The sequence below is a fragment of the Mastacembelus armatus genome, chromosome 5 (genome assembly GCF_900324485.2).
Source record: "Mastacembelus armatus chromosome 5, fMasArm1.2, whole genome shotgun sequence".
Lineage (NCBI taxonomy): Eukaryota > Metazoa > Chordata > Actinopteri > Synbranchiformes > Mastacembelidae > Mastacembelus > Mastacembelus armatus.
Window position 1 is genome coordinate 9,098,380 of NC_046637.1, and position 18,147 is coordinate 9,116,526.

At 38.9% G+C, this 18,147-nt stretch overlaps 1 protein-coding gene across 1 annotated transcript in view; it reads right to left on the reverse strand.

Moving 5' to 3' along the window:
* Window positions 1-18,147, reverse strand: part of nxph4 (neurexophilin 4) — a 34,910-nt gene that overhangs the window by 1,519 nt on the left and 15,244 nt on the right. The gene's annotated exons all lie outside the window — the stretch shown is intronic.

Consider the following 18,147-nt stretch of genomic DNA (forward strand, 5'->3'; position numbering starts at 1 on the left):
TAAAATACAAATTCAATAACACAAAAACAGCTTTCTATAGCTTAAAAGTAATATTTTTACTGCAGCCATATGGGAAAATCATTTGTTTATGCCACAAATCCACCTGAGCATCCAAAAACCAATACTGAAATGGTTTAAGACATTGGTCAGGTATCCAATGAAACCGCACGTAAAACAACAACCAATCTGCCTTAATCTGTACAATATCTATGTTGCTTAGTTAAAGTTGGTATACATTCACCTCTCAGTACTGAGAATTCCAACAGCAACCTTCAATCAGTTGGTTACTGGCCTCTACACATCAGAAAGACTGATATCCCCAGAAATGTAACATATTCACTGATTGAATTATGCAAGAATGTGGACAAAATCTCATATACAAAAAATGTCATCATGTCCCATTTAATTTTATACATATTTTTATAGTCGTAAATGCTGTGCACTGTAGGTCACTCTACTCCAGAGATCCTTTTTACCTCTCATGATTTTTATTTCTGTGAGCATCCAAGTTGTTAGATGTCGCTATGCTTTATCTCCCAAATTCAAGAAAACAAATCCATCTATTTTTGTTAACACTCTTTAATTTTGTTGTCAGTGTTGCTCCAGAGAGCAAAACAACTCTCCATGTAAGGTAATGGATGTAAGCCTTTGTTTGTTCAGACAGCTTTCCTGCCTAATCCACAGCCTAGGTGGTTATTCACAGGTTGATTGACTGGAAATCTTCCTCTGCTCTCTTTCATGTCTCATCAATCACATCACTGCCATGCTGCCATCCATATGTATACATGTTACACATACACATGCACACAGACCCTTTCGCACACGTGCAGACTTCAACCTTGAAGCTGTCATGAAGTGACAGGGAGAAGAAGTATTACAATCATTCAGAAGGGTTACATGTGCTTCCCCCATGGATGCATTTGGATGGAGTTAAAACTATTCTCCTAGGGGATTAATAATACAAAAAATAAATGAAAACAGCATTTCATAATAAGTACAGGATCAGATCTTTGTGTCAACTCATGCAAGGATGGTTTCTGTCTTCCTTCATTTCCATCCAAAGCAGTGGACCCGACAAGTTTGTGTCAAAGCTGTCCTCATCTTTCATAAATCACTGAACCTAATAACAACTCCATATTGCTTCTGAGAGGCAGTAGTGCAACACTCAATACAGCTTCTAATGTATTCAGTCATTCAATTAATGTATCCATTTCTGTTGGCCATTAATTAACATGTCTGCAGAGCTGATTTCTATGTATGGTAGATTGATTGAGGAGAAAACGCAAAATTTATTGACCACTGGTGGAATGAATTACTCAAAAAAAAAAAAAAAAGATTGGTGTTGATAGATGACCAGTGACTGGGATAATGACACAGTGAGGATTTCTAACAGACACTGACTCTGTTTGGTGTCATGACAGGAGAACTATACAGTGGTCTTGGAATTTAAGTTTGTGAATTGGTGATGCGAGCTGACTTTGGCGCTGACAGGTAGGAATAAGCTACAGTTGATGGCACAGAAACATCAGAATATGTACAGCAACAAACAGTGTGAACAGTGCAGGCAAGATGGGGACTTCCTGTGAATGTGCAGTCAGCAGTGCTGTCAGCTCGCTCCATGTGTTGCCATCTGTCAGACTAACACTTTGCTGGTGCAGTCCTAATCATTTCTCTAGCTGATGGCACAGGGTTTGAACTAGCAGCATCATCATAATCCTTAACCATCTTTAGCAGCAACATCACAACATGAACCTCAACCTAACCTTCAGGGTCAACTGTATGAAGCTCAAAATTACTTTATGCTGGGGTCTGAGGTCGGTGTGTGCCTTTCTGAAGGGAAGAAAAAAAGCAACTGTACACCGTCAGCAACTTTAACAAACATCGATTGAGTATAAAAAAGATGAGTATGGAGAGAGGCCTTCTTCTATGGCACGAAAGTAATAAAATGCCAACAAAAACCAATAAATAGATGGGCTTCCCATTAGCATAAATATGAAATTTTTGTGCTTGACAGTAAATCTATTTAAAAGGTGAGGATTTGTTAGAAGAAATATCAGATATTTCCTCTTGACATGAAATCCATATGCTATAGACTTTTCGTGAAAGAGTGGATGTTTGCTATAAGGTCATACAGGCTGTTGCACAGATTGACGGTTTGAAAAATACAGCTTCACGCTTTTCTTCCTCTATTCAGTTAGGTTACAATGAGTGAGACGTGTTTTAGAGCAATAGCCGGAGGGATGTCGTTGGGGTGATGAGGAGGAGATGAAGTACACGTAGCGCGTGCACACACAGATACACAGCACGTTTTACACACTGAGCAACTCAACTAAAAACGCTGGCAGGTAACAGTTGAGTGGAACCTAAGTACTAAGAGACACCAAATGGTGAATGGGGCTCAACAAAACATCTTTTAGTCCTATACATGCAGGTACTTAGTTCACATCAGTTAATTTAATGTGGAGTAAAGGGGCCAAATGGATGACACAGCATGTTATGTCATTTTTCTATTACATTAAGTGTACATTAACTGTAATTTATTATGTTTCATACACTTTATAGAACAATAAAAAGGTTGAATAGGATTATATGCCTTTGACTCAAAAATGCCATGGGGAAATAACTATATATATAGATATATTCAATTTTAACAGGTGATTTAGGTAGGTAACTATAACTTTGAAAAAGAAATTATAGCTTAGCCACAATAGTGTTTTAAGCTAATGTCATCATGCTAATATCACAATGATGACACAATGACATTTGATGCTTTGCAGGAATAATGTTTAACACCAGTCACCACTATCTTAGTTTAGCACAGTGTTTTCCAAAGCAGGGGGCAGAACATTTGGGGGTGGGTGGGGGCGCTGGGTGGAAGGGAGGGGGGTGCAGAGCTATTGCAGGGGAATGCGGGGCATTCTTGCATAACATGGACAAGTAGGTGCAATTATTCTTCTAACAATTGTAGAGACATTTCCCTCAAGACCACTTATGTCAATGTCGGGGTGACGTTAAGAAGAGAACTCAGTCTATCACCAAAAAACTAGCTGTGAGACTATGTAGAGGAAAATTAGGTTCATGCTGTACAATCAGCTTTACTTTATTATTGTTTTTTAAGTCAAAAAAAGAAAAAAAAACAGCTTTTGATGATTTTCTCCTTTAATACACAAAAACACTAGAAATTAATTAAATGAAAAGGTCAGCAGAAACCTCACTTGAGGTGATAGTATAAGTTCCCCCTTGTGGCCATCTGTTTCCCCACATAGTAAAACATTACATGTGACAACATTCCCTAATTTAGGAATGAAATTTATGTTTGCTACATGCTGCAGGAAATTTCAGCAGAAGATGGATTAAGTATTGTGGTGGACTTATACATATGTATGATACAGGCAACTCAATAACAGCACAATCATAGAAAGAACAATCAGATTACAGAGCTTGGAAAATAGAAGGAGATAGTGAGGAAAATGTTATTAGTGGAGAAGTGAGATGTGGAAAGGAGAGCGTAAAGAGATCTTGTACATTTTCCAGGAATGCAGAACATTAATCATCTTTAACTTCATTTACAGGTTCATATGAAACAAAAAAAAAAAAAAAATTTGTTACTGCTTAGATAGGAGGCCTGTAACCTACCTGGAAGTATATGCAAGAATGAAAAGTAGGGACTGTTCAATAAGGAGATTATGAGTTCAGCTCAGACATAGAGAAAAGCGCTAGGCAAAAATGACAAGACACATACAGGCAGATAGAGAAGGGTTTAGAGAATGAAAATGAAAGGCAGACTGTGCAGCGAGGAGCTTCACACTAACTTATTAAATAAGAGAATGTCAGATGAGCTCTAAAATTGACTGCTGAAACCTGATATATCATATTTCACCACAACTAAGATCTTTTGTCATCATTAAGGAAGCTTTGGATCAATGGAAGCACCTCTGTCTCTGCCCTCTCTTTCTTTCACACTCTCTCTGCCTATCAGCTCCCTGATCCTCCATCTGTAGTTCACTCACTTTCACATTCTTCCTTAACTTCCACACTTCCTTGATCGTGAGCATATTCAGAGGAAATGGACCTTGCTTGCTGGCTCCCCAGCTCCCAAGCCCTCATTTGACTCCCTCTCGTGACTTCGTGTGGCCCTCCTTTCCGTTGAGAACTGATGAGAAGATGGGATCTACTTGTCTCAGAACTCTCGCCCAGGCTTGTTTCTTTGTTTAATTGGACTTTTATTGGTGACAATCAATTCATTTCTGCCTCCAGACTGCATTGATCTGCTGCCATACAGAAGAGTCAAATGTACAGTTCCTCTCCAACTATAGTACAAGCCACAGGCTTGGATGCTGGCTAGATTTTTCTAACTCATGTTTCCTCTAGAAGAGGAAGAGAAACTGCAAAGTATTTGGGAACAGTCAGAGGACACTAATTCAGGATCAAAGCTGAAATACACATCAGGGTTTACTCTAAAATCAGTTTACTTTAAATGCACAATTACATTTTCTGAAAGCGGTAAATGCCACTAATCTAGTTGAAGTGTTGGTGGAAAGCTAAATGTAAATGTTCAAAGATGAAAATTTGTCACAATTTCAGTCACACCATTCATAATGAGAAATTAATGACATGCAGAAAAGTCCTGAGATCCTGTGACCCATGAATGACAGAGAAAGTGAAAGGGTCAGAAGATTTTTCCTAAAAGATTATATTATGTTATAGGGTTGCCCTAATTTAGGCATTTAATAGAATTTCATAGACACAGCTATGCATCTACAAACTAATTTAAAATAATAATTAAAAAAACATATTAACTCAATAAAGCGTTTGGCCAAATTTCCCCAGTGAGGCCCAAAATAAGTTTGACGAAAGGTTAGACCCACAGTCTACAGAAATGCCAGCAAAACCCATTTTTAAATATAATTAAAAAGTTAAATTTATTGTATATTGCACTACACTGAACAAGCCTCACCCTCATACAGTACATGCAATGCTGCAGAAAAACAACATTCAACATTTAATATACTTTGTTTAAGGATGCGCACGTGTAGCACAGAGGTCATCCAGGGGAGGACCTGGCCCCTAAATGCCTGCCTACAACATGGGATCTGCATCCAGAAGGAGCTCGGAGTTTGAGGCACTGTGAGCATTTACACTTGCAACATCATAAATGCCTCTGTGTACCACCCTCAGGCTAGACCCACAGGTCTCGTCCTAGGGATTACAAATCCAATCTGCATTATGAACACAACAGGATCCCCCCTGCAAATGTTATAGGTTGTGACTGAAAAGAAGAATGTCTAGGCTACTTGGCTTAGCCTCCTGCCACCATCACCTACAGCTGAATAAGTAATGAATTTGAATGGATAAATGTATTTGGACAGAGCCGTCAACCGATACAATGGATCTGATGGATTAGAAGTCTGCCTGGTTAAAGGACATTTTATAATTGTGCAAAGTGGACATTGCTGCTGTAATAACGCAACTGATTTGTGAGGCAAATAGGAAAGTGAAACCTGAGCTGAATATATAATATATAAGTGCTGGTAGTGTGGTATTGTGGCTCATACATGTTCAGTTTTTAACATGTCCATTCTTTGTTCACAACAATCACTTAACAAAAGAGAAACTTTTCTTCCCTCAACGTAAAAAAAAAAAAAAATAGAATAAAAAAAAAAAACCCAGAAGAAATTAAAATGACATTTAATTACAAAAAGCAAAATAAAGCCAGGAGGGAAAAAGATAAACCAGTAGGGGGAAAATGGGGAAAGAGAGAGGGAAAAGGAGAAGAAGAAAAGGCAGTAAAAGCGATTTCGCAGTCCAGTGGTGACGCCGGATTATCATGAAAATGAAAGCTACTGAGTCAGGGAGTATCAGGGAGCAAGGAAATGGAGCCGAGACAGATAACACAGTAAGGGAGAAGAAAACGAATAAGAGAACGAGAGTAGAGAAAGCAGAGAGGTCTGTAGGACAATATGAGGCAAAAGTGCAAAGAAAGAGAGAAAAGGTAAAAAGACAATATATATACGACACACAGCGAGATTATGAGTGCAATAAGACAAAAATGAGAATCACTTCACCCCATAGAGAATAATCAGAGGTTTCTTCAAAAGTAATATCTCTAATATTGTTTCAAGAAGACAAGCTCAGCTCTGAAATTATTTTGGTTAAAGAAGGGATAAAGTACCTTTCCAATGTATCAGGCAAAATTTAAAAAGTATTTTGGTTGATTATAAAGTTTCCTATAAAAGAATGTTTACTTTTTGCATAGGCCAACATCTTCTGGCATATACATAAAATAAAATTGTATTAAAGTGTTTGGATTCAGTATCTACTGAAGACACAGAGGCAGAGAGAAAGAAAAAAATTGAGACAGTAGTCTCTGCCATCTGATGTCTACATAAGAGGATTTATGAAGGTATTGTTTGCTGGCTTAAGTGTAATATGCTGACAATATTGCAAAATATTGCAGATGCCGCTGAGATTGGGTTGAGAGGGAAATGCAGAGTTTCTTGGTTGTGGTGTGGAACACATGCAGTGAGAACTCTAAAATATGCAGCACTACAGACTACACTACACTATAAGACAAATTTTTGTTGCATTGCTTTGGCACAGTTAAGGGAATTTTGAAGTGTCGTTTCGAAGGGTTTAATCTTGTCTGGTGACATTCAGGGAGAATAAAAATCTGTGGTTATGGTTTACTAAAGCATGGAAATAAGATATTATACTGTGGCCACAACTTCATAACAAATATGAATAAGACAGTATAGTGAGTCAAAACCACTGATAGGGACTTTTTAAGAATAAATTTCATGGATACACCACATGCTGTAGTTGAATTACAAATTTATAACTGTTAATACAGTGATACAGTACAAAATCACTGCAAAATGACAAGCACCCTTTACCCATCCTGTACCCATGCATTACGAAGACATGGCCACACATTTTTCTAGCTCATTCCCCCACCCAAAAACCTTTTCAGGTCACAAAAATAATCACAGCCAGTCAAAGCAGATTGAACTATACAACACATCCCGCACATATTTGATTGGCACTACATCTGTACTGACTGTTTTCAAACATGCCTTAACATCTGGCAACTCCACAGAAACGTGTTAGAATTCATTCTTTACTCTGAGAAATGTTCTTTCAGACCATAGGACACCAATCTTAGGAGGTTCAGCACCAACACTCGCAGACTGCATTACTTCTAAAAGTAAGCCATGCATTTAATTCACTTTATGAAGCCACCCTTGACTTTCATGATTATTATACTAATTATTAAACGATGTTAGGGTCTGTTTTTATTCGTTCAGAGTGGAGTATATAGTCTGTTTCAAATGATGTTCTTAAGGTCTGCACTGTTCCATCTTTGAGAGCCACGGAGAGAGAGGTTGTGTGGGCACACAATGCAGAATGTTTATACATATATATATATATATGTGCCCCCCCCCCAACCAATAAGATTTGTTCTGACACCGAGTGTGAGTGTACAGTACGGCTACAGTAAGTTGTGATCAAAGTCTGAATTCAGAAACACATTGCCATAATCTCACAGTCATGTTGACAATTATTCAATAAGATATGTGTAGTTAAATTTTACACTTGTCTGTTTTCAGGATAATATAAACTGGTCCCAACTGTTTTATTTCGTTCTAAACCACTCGAGTGCACATTAGGATCGCTGTGCATTGAATCACAAATTTAAATGGAACAAGTCCAGCCATAATCAAAAACTGGAGGGATGACAAAACTAAATGTTTTTCCTAATTTTTAAAAAAGCAGTGCTGAAATACAGTCTCTGTAGCACAAAGGAATATTCATAGGCTACTTCTGTAAGATATCAGTCTTGTAAATGCAGTCTTTTGTAAGTTGCGATTCCATAATTGGACTATGTAAAATAGTAACCTAGAGTAGAGTCACCCAGTGTGTATGAACCACTGCCAAGTAAACATAACAACACAGTATCAGCTAACAACACACTGTCAAACAGTGAGGGCATTATGTGTGGGCGTTTTCATTCATGTACATTTAAACAATGAAAGCCGTAGCCAAACGCTGAATACATTTTTCATATTACACACACTTACATATACTGTTCAGTAACACAAAGAAAAAGTCCTGTGGAGGAGAGAAAGGAAGCTCCAAGGCCTCTACAAAGACCTGTTCTAAAAACTGAAACCAACCATTTCAGATTGGCAATAATGTTTTTATACATAATGAGAGTATTAGTCAGTTTAAGGAAAAGCAATAAAAACAAAACAGCAGCTACACTACACAGTGTATTAAATTAAGATGATATATAATGATAAGGTTATAGGCATTCATACCATTTTAATAACTCCCATGGTCATTATGTGGAACAAATATTGGTGCAGACTATCAACATTATACTAGTGTTAATGACAAAAAAACAAACAAACAGCTATATTGCCAATCTATTAAAAGAAAATAAACTTTTTAAGACAGAAACTTTACCAAATAAAGCAAATTGTGGGTTGCTGAACCACTTGAGTCTTTTCAGTTGCAATTTTGCAACTTGAATGAATGAAGTATTTTACACTTGCCCTAACCCTATAATCAGTTTTTGAAAACTAGTTACAAAACAGTACTGTGAAACACTGATAATATCCCACGTCCTGCAATCAACTTCTCCAACCTCTCTCTGTGCTGTCTGCCCAAAGGTAGACAAGAAAGAAAGTTAATATAAACTGCAGTTTGCTTTATCTATAAAGCCATTAGAAGATTATACTCTCAGGAGCCTGACTTCAGTGGCTATAGATCAACTGTGTACAGCAATCCTCCCTTGTTCCTGATCACACTGGATAAGCATCCCGGTGAGTTTTTGCCTAGCTGGCTGGGTGGGCTGACTTCCTGCACATCTCCAGTGATGCCACAGCATTACCTGATCAATCACCCAAAGCAACTTCTTAAAGATCCATCTGAGTGGAAGGGAGGGCCTCAAGGAGCGGGGGGATACCTTGTTTGCATGCGGGATGGCAGGCAATGCATCAAAAGATGACAGCTCTCCCATTCTTTCTTAAATAAGAGCGGTGAGACTGTTGCTGGCTGTGCCTTAACTTTAATCATTCATCTAAATAACTACTGGAGAGGGGACCTAGAGCCAGGCAGGCTGCCATGGGTGTAGGGAATATAACAACTGACATTGCGCTCCTGGATTTCTCATTTGTAAGATGTGTAAACATCTATTTGACTCAGATTGCAAAAGCACAAAAGGACTTGTTCTCATCGCACACTTCCTTTCTCACTCTTTCTCTCTCTCTCTCTCTCATAGATTTATGTATTGAAAGAGTTTGAAATTCATCGAGGTTAGACTAAGTAAGAAAGGTTCAGAGGAGGCGCAGGGTAGTCAGGCTCTGGCAGCATGAGCGACATGCTGAGCAGCTAAGTGACAGTGATTGATGGCCTCTGTGTTTCGCAACTTATCAGACTGATATACACACACTCGCTCCACCAAAAGATAAACAGCTGAAACATTTGAGATAAATAAAAAATTAAATAAACACAAGAGACTGGCAAAGAAGTAGAAGAAGAAAAAAAAAAACGCCAAACTATCTGCATAATGAACAGACGAGATGAAGAGAAGGAGGGAGAAGAGAGGCGCAGATTCCCAGCGGGTGAAACTGAGCCTGGGAGACGTCAGTTGGGGAGGGATACAGGGACACATGAGCCTGTGACGACTCCGACAAGTCACCCAGGCGGCAAAATAAAGCCTTGCTTCCTCAGATTTGTTTCCAGTGCTCATCAGTAGGAGAGCTGGATGACGGATGGACTGGCACTGGGCGCAATGCGAGCGTGTCAAAGTTACTCACCATAATAAAGACCTGCTTTTTTTTCCTTTCATTCGCTTCCCTTTTTTTTCCAGCCACCTGCAGTCCCACTGCCTCCAACACATTTCATTTCATTCTGGCCTTCCTTCGTTTGTGTCTTGTGCTTTGTCCTCTGTGCTTTTGGCATCATTTATATACATATGAGAATTTTGTTACTGGGGTCCATGTTTGCTTTCAAGTGAAAGACACTTCTCTTGTTTGTTCCCTTCCTTGCTAAAATCCATTCTTTTCGTTTTTCGTCCTGCCTTTCATCCATCCAGGGAAAATGATATTGTATTTTGGATACTTTCTTCCTTTCTTTTTATCTTTCCTTCATGTTCTTATTCCTTAACATTCATTCCTTTGTCTTTCTTACTTGACTCGATCCACTGTGCCCTTAAAAACATTTTGCTTTAAACACTTCCCTCCATCCAACATCCCTTTGCCTTTCGTTCTTTCATTTTTTATTTCTTTTCTATCCTCCCTTCTGTATTCCTTCTGTATTTGCCCATTAATACAGTGCAACAAATAGAAGAAACAGTTATGTCCTGATGATTTCTTCTTTCTTTACTTGCTTTTTTTTTTTTTTGGCTGCCACCCATCCATTCTCCTTTTCACTTGATCTTTCTTTCCTTTCTTTTGTAGTTCCAGTGCTTCCACTCATCCATTCTGTCTGTTTCACCTTTATTGTGATATATTTTTTCTTCCCTTCAATCTTAATCTCTTCAGTGCTTTGTCTTTCCATCTATCCCATCCCACCAACCGTTAGTTAATTCCAACTCACTGGCATCATCCCATTTCTCCATCCACGACCCATCCACCCGTTCCTGACTATGAATAATTATAACTGGTTTCCTGATGCTTCCTTCTTTCCTTCCTTTTCTATCCCTTATTCTTTTCACATCCTTTGGTCCTTCATTTCCTCATCTTGCCATGCTTTCTTTATGTAGTTCATCCATTCCTTCTTTCTTAATTTTCTCTACCTTTAATCCTTAATTCCATTCCTCAATTTTTCCCTTCTTTCCGCTTTCCTTTCATCCTGCTGCTGGAGCACCAGTCTCCCTGTTTCTTTTCTTTGGGGCTTTTGAGATATAGAAGGATGATTAGAAAAAGATGAAAAGACTTAATGTTTTTTATGTCTCCTCCTCCCCTGCTGTGAATGGTGCTCTCCATACATTTGGGGCCTAAGGTGAGTGGAACTGAGTGAGGGGCAAAGCTCAAAGTTGCAGGGGGGTATGTTGCTCTCAGGCTTGAGGCAGACTGTCTTCATTGGGGCTGATGGCAGAGTTAATTGGAGAGAAAACAGTGGGAGGTGCCAATGAATAAAACCCCTCAGAGATGCTGGCAGCAGGTCACGATGACATTCCCCTGTTCAACTCAAGGTTATGCACAAAAACACACACACCTGCTTTGGAGGCTGAAGTGACAAGGTTGCGATAGTAATGTATTATTTGCACAGAAATCACAAGATTACCTCCAGTGTGACTTTATTCTTTAAGATAAATCTGGTTAAAATGTAGTTGAAACCACACATGGCATACATGAAGAAAAGACAACGCATGTATGTTTACGCACACATTGTATAGGAACTTTTCTCCTGTCTTGCCTTTTGGATGCCTTTGCCAGTGTATAAATCACCTGGTTTCAAGGACGCAGCACTGGGACCCCTAACTGGGATCTTTCACATTCACCATCTGGACGCAAAAAAAAAAACCCCAAAAAAACAGAGTGCTGACCAACCACCCTGCTCTCATTCTGTTCTTCAGGATGAGTTGCAAGATAGGGGGTGGGTGTATACTGTAGATAGAAACCTAATCAATCCAGCAACTGTTTATCGTGTGCTGAACATCATAAAAATTCCTCTCTCGAGATAAAGAGGAGTCACATAGAGCAGTAATGATTTTTTGAGAGGGAATGAGAAAGTGAGAGAGAAAGATAGGGAGGACAGAGTAGACAAAAAGAAAGAGTGAAAAGCTGTGAGTGTCACTGCTCATCCAGAACTGTCCGAAGTATTCATTCACCCGCTCCCTCTCTCTCTCTACTCTGCTCGCCCTCCTCTAGAGACCTTGGTCCTCCATCATTCGTCTTGGTTTCACACTCCAAGACCCAATATCAAAGTAGATATGAACAGAAATGAGAAACACAGGATTGTCTTTCCACAGTCAATTGTGTCCATTGTGATTCTTTGTGTCATGCCATCTACTGGTATAAGTATGGTCATAGTTTTCTGGGCCATCTGTCTTTCCATCAAGCCGAAAACACTACTGAGAATAGCAGCATTCCTCTTTTTCTCCTTTTCTGTCAGAAAGGATTGGCTCTCTCTTTCAGATCAGGTCATCTCACCTGCAGGGCGCTGCCCAGCAGCTGATCATTTGGTCACTGTCAACTCCCAGATGTATAGCCTACACACAAACACTTAGGTTAACGCACATGGACATCATCCTTGACCTCAGATGCCCACATGCACACTCTGCACAAAAGCACCTGATAGAAAGATGCACGAAACACTGTGGCTCTGCAGTGAACACATAAAGCAATTTATTACATTTTGTAAAACAGGCAAATCATCCCAAACTTCAAGGGTGTTTTTGCTGAGAGAAAAATACCAATAATGTCTCTATACTTTGTGTATGCTATTTAAATAAATCTAAATTATGATATAGTCTTTTCTGAAATAAAAAGGAGTATAAAATAACAATAATAATGCTGTGATGATAATGATGCCTGTTTTTGATAAACCTGTGAATTAAGTGGAACAACCATTAGAAATTACATTTCTAAGGCAGTCCTGATTACAGATTTGCAACATTGGTTGATATAACCAAGTACATCCTGATATTAAAAAAGATAATCCTGTGTTATTACATCTTGAGTTAATTTGTAAATTTAGTCCTTGTTTCTATTAATTACGATACATCTCTGATGCTTGACAAATTCTACAGTCTCATTGCCGTATCCATTTCCGGCATCCTTAGCTTTGTGTGACTTCTGTAAACAGACAGCCTCCGAATGTTTTCTCAGGTACAAAGAAACTGTAGCAGAAGATTTGTATAAAAGAAAATATTGGCAATGCTATGATAGCTACATTTGTATTACTGACCCGCTCTCATTCACACTGCTCATGTTGATTCCACAGCAATAAAAGGCTCTGGACAGACCAAGACTTGTGACTAATAGTCCAGCAGGATCTGTGGTTCAATTACCGTGCAGGGCAGCTCTACTCTGTCCCTGGGCCAGATGCTTTACTTGAATAGCTTCAGTAAACACACACACACACACATTCACAGTGAGAAGTGCATCCCATAGCCCACGCACAGACACACACACACACACAGCCTTTATAAATGTGATGTCACTGACCAAAGGATATCAACACTGATACATTTCTCTCCCTCGTTTTTTCCTTAAAGATATGTCTAGAAGAAATGTATTGGAAGATTGGATATTGGCACTATCTAAATGAATGTTTTCAGGCCCTGGGGAGGCAACACTGCTTCGTCTGGGTCTTTAAAAATCAGGGGACAGCTGATGAAAAGCTTGGCTGAAGCAGTTTATCCACAATGAGTGAGAAAACACAGGAAATGAACAGTGACCTGTGAAGTCAATTCCAGCTCTTTCACAGAACTCTTCTGGCAGATAGTGGGTGGGAAGCTTAACCAGTTTCAGCTGAATTTATATTTTTAATCAGCTGGCAACTGCTCCTTTGTGAATCTGAATCCAAGGACTTGTTGAAATGTGCATCTTGAGCAACCAAGCTCTGTTTACTGAAAGATATCACTGACATTGTGTTCTGTGTGACACAGCCTCAGTTTGGACAATATGTATTTAAAAAGCAAAACAGCTCAAAACAACAAGTCCAAATCGGCCTTGGCATTCACAGTAGCAAATATGATGAATGCAACAAAAGCATGACTAGAATTTTCTTGCATTTCTCCAACTAGTCTTACAATCACAAAAGTCAACTCACTGGCACACAGACACACAAACGCGCACGGTGTAAACACAAGACGGGTCTAAAGACCTGGCGTGTTTCCAGAGCAGATGGGTGGGTGGGGGAGCAGGAGAGCATCAATCTGTCATTTCTAACAAGCCAGGAGACTTGGAGCCAGGGCAGGTCACAAATACAGGACACACACACACACACACACACACACACACACACACACACACACACACACGCCCGCTTCTCGTCCTTATGCAGGAATCACATTCCAACTGTGGCATTCCTGCTAATTAGAACACAAATTAATGATCCAAGCAAGTGAGGCAGGCTGACGCTCCCTCCCTCTAGTCAACAATTAGCCTTCCTCCTTGTTGTATCTTCTGCTTGACTTTCTCATTCATTTTCTTTTCCTTTTCTATTTTGCTTTGTCTGTTAAAATCCTCTTTCCTTTGTCTCTTTGTGTTATTTCTCCTGCTCCAAGATGAGACACAATACTAGGAATGGTGTAAACAACAATTTTTTACTACTTTATAAACTAAAAAAATCAGGCATCACTGTATACTTTGTTAGATGAATCTGGGTTGTAGGTGGAAGATGCCATTATTGTGTTGGCACATTATCTGTGCTGCTGACACTGTAAGGGATGAATAAGATTGTAGTTTTTAAATATGTCAAAAAAAAAAAAGGTGGACAATTTTACATGATTAAAACAGTCATCAGATGCAATTAAAATAATGGGCATCACCTAAACATTGCCATGAAATTCAGTTCAGTTTAAAACAGATATATGTCTTGTTAGCTCTGTGATGTTATCGGCTGCCTAAGAAAAAATCTTGTTAGAAAAGACAGACCGTACAATTTAAAAGCCTCTGCTCCGTGAAATCAACTTTACTGTTAGAAATCACAATAATCCCAGTTCAATCTTCATGCTTTGTCTGTATGCCAACAAAAGAGTGACCATGGACCACTACAGTCTGAACAGTTCGCCTATACGTGGTCTGTAATGAGCCACCACTCTGGATATTGCTTGCTTGCTCCATACTCTCTTATGTTCCCGTGCTGAAATTCCACTTTTGCGGGATTGTGTCTGACCATCAAGTGTCAGAGGTGTCTACCACTGACCATGAACAACCCAAATATCTCTGCTTTGGCAACATCAAGCATAAATAACCACTGGTTTTGTCTTCATGATGCTGCCACATGAAAAGAAAACTATCATTAAAGCTTTCCAGTTAGTTAAATGACAACCTGCTCTGTCTCTTTGAAAATTTTGCATACTTTGTCTCTGTCCTACATTATTTTTCCATTAGCATTAATGTGCAATTATTAGTGCATAACCTGAAGAAAATCAGGTGTGTACCTTGAAGAGCAAGAGCTGGTTGTTCCCCCCAGAGCTGCAGGACTGAATAAATTGTGTGTGCTCTGGTTGTATCTGTTATTCTTTTAGGAAGAACAGTGATAAATTTCAGGGGCAAAGTCACAGAAAACAACAACAGCAGCAAACTCAATCTGGCAGCGCTCCTCAGCGGTCCAGGACACCTTGCCCACGACGCATCAGTGGAGAGCTGACCTTGAGTGCTAGGCATTAAGGTCAGGAAGCATCATTAGTCCTGTTTCCCCACTGCAAGGCTAAGAATAAGAACACAAACACAATCACTCACTCATCATTTCCATAGATCTTCTAGTTCTCGCTCTTTCTTTTCTCTACTTCATTCTATTATCAGATATTTGCTGGAACGACTAAATCATCCTACTCTAGTACACATTGGCTTACTATAAGTAGGGTTGAATTACGAGTCCATTTATGTGAGTATTCAGCATGAACAAGTAAATCTGGAGAGTTTTAATGTTTTTTTTCCCTCAGGCTGCCTCTTCCGGATACAGTAACATTCCATTTATATTTGCCTTTTTCTCGTCCTTAATAGTTGTGTTGGTACAGTACAGACACCATGCACCTATTGTTGCTGTTTGATTGTTTCTACATGTCTGGTCTTGTTACAAAACACTTCCCTGAGGAAGTTTGTCAGACTTGAAGTATGACTGCTTTAATTTGTTTCTGTTTCAATAAAGTACACTGGAAAAATAACACTTTACATGACAGGGGAAGAACATGTCATTTTAAACACACACACACACACACACACACACACACACACACACACACACACACACACACACACACACACACACACACACACAAAACACCTGCCAGTAACAGCCCACAGCTCCATCTCTGTTTCCTTCTCTTCTGTGCCAGTTGGGGCTCTGGCTCACAATCAATACCTTTCACTGCTAAGCAAATCTGCAATAATAAAGGCATTACAGACAGGGAAAAATAACACCAAATCTTATTAAATATGGTGAGATGTCTCTTCCCTTCTATGTCTTCCTGTCTCTTGTTGCCTAGCTGAGCATGAAGCTGCTCCATTAGACAGATCGCATTGGATGGCTAGATCCCTAAATGTTCTGGGGTGATCAACAGGCTCAGGATCAGGGCTGGTATTGTGGGCTACAGGTAGAGTTTGGAGCTTAGCATTCTGCTCACCTCTCCTACCAGCCATGTATATTTCACAGGATTGTCTTTTATATTCAGTCTGTGACTCAGTGGAGCACTCATCTTTATTTCATTTTGTGGCATTTTTTAATTTTAGCTGGGATTTTTTTTTTTTTTTTTTTTTTGCACCGCCACCTCCACCTTCACTCACTGCGTCCTTCCTGACAACCCCCTCTGCTGACTGAATCAGTAATGACATTATGCATCTTGCACTCTGAAGCTTTCACCAAAGTAAACACTAAGGTCTAGCAGACTGTCTGACCTTACTGTAGCAAGCCAGGAAAGAGATTCACACTGTGGAAATCCATATGCCAATTATTTGTGTCAAAGTGGCGAGACCTACAACCCAGCGACTGTGGCCACTTCTAATATGTCCTAATATACAGGGACACATTTTGTGGAGAAACTTAAGGAAAGAATGGTAATTTGCTTATTAGTAAGTTCACACAAACAACAAAAATGTATTTTCCTACATATTCCTAGAGGTATTTAGTCACACAGCTAAAGTTAGTTTTAGTTGGAGACATCTGTTGCTGTGGTGCCTCTCAACACCCCAGTATAAGAAATGTTGTTCTTTGTATTAGAAACATTTAAAAAATATCATCACCATGTTGACTTTTTTTTTAAACAGAGAGAAACAGATACTACTAAGGACAAGTAGTGAAATATTCTTTATGGAAAATAATATACTAAAAATCTGATCATTTCCCTATAAAGTAGCATAAATTAAAACTCAGTTAAAGTATAAGTACCTCAAAATTGTAGTGCACCGCAGAGTAATTCTCTTGACCACTTTAACATATTTTCTTGTCTTATAGAATCATCATATTTCCTCCACAGTGTCAAATTGGACTTTTCCTAGACAATTCCTAGTCTCATTACAGTTGGCTCGGCCTCAGAGGGACAATTAACCGACAAACACTACAATTCAAACACACTCTGTTAGCTTTGCCAATACACCCTCAAGTCAATACAGCCAGCAGTCCACTCTTTATTTACACATTAGTTCATGGTCTTTGGAAAGCTATTCACAAACCCTGTGTACTATCCCAATTAGCTGAAAATTGAAAACCAAACCTAAACTGTGTCACATTTATATCGCAAAAATAATTACCCTCCCTTAACAAAAGTAAATGCACATTACTCAGTGTACAAGCTGTTGTACTCATCATCCCAAAAAAGAGTTTAGAGAATTCTACAAAATAAATTCTAGTGTGGATATTTTTTTTCCTCCAGTGACCTCTATTGCTTTTGCATCACCTCAACCTTTTCTTTGACGTTAAAAAAAATGTATAAACCTATGAGTCACCCAAGTGTTACCAAACTTCTAGTCACTTTTATGTCTGAAATACAGAGTTTGGTTTGCAGTTCTAACTGGGTGCTTTGAACACATAACAACCCAAAATGAGTATTCCTACTAAAACTGGACTTGGCAGAGGAAAAATGCTATTACTGGTTATGTGTTGCTCTACTTTTGTATAGCAACACTTGCTAAGTGAAACTAAAAATGCAGCCTCTTGTGGCTCACTCTTTTCAGTCATGTTGGACTTAATATAATAAAACGCACAAAAAAAGGAAGTGGAGTTTCTCTAACGAACCAAAAAAATAAACAAAACCAAAAAAAAATAAATAAATAACAAAACCTCCATCACATAGCAGCTCCTTGAGAGAGCACACAGCACATATAAAAAAAAACTAATTGAAAAAGTAACAGGCAGTACAGGATTATTTCTCTCATGGTTTCATTTATGGAGAAAGTTCATTGATATAATTGAGATTTTAAAGAAAGCAGTGTTTTGATTTGTGTTTTGAGTTGCTTATTGGATCATTTT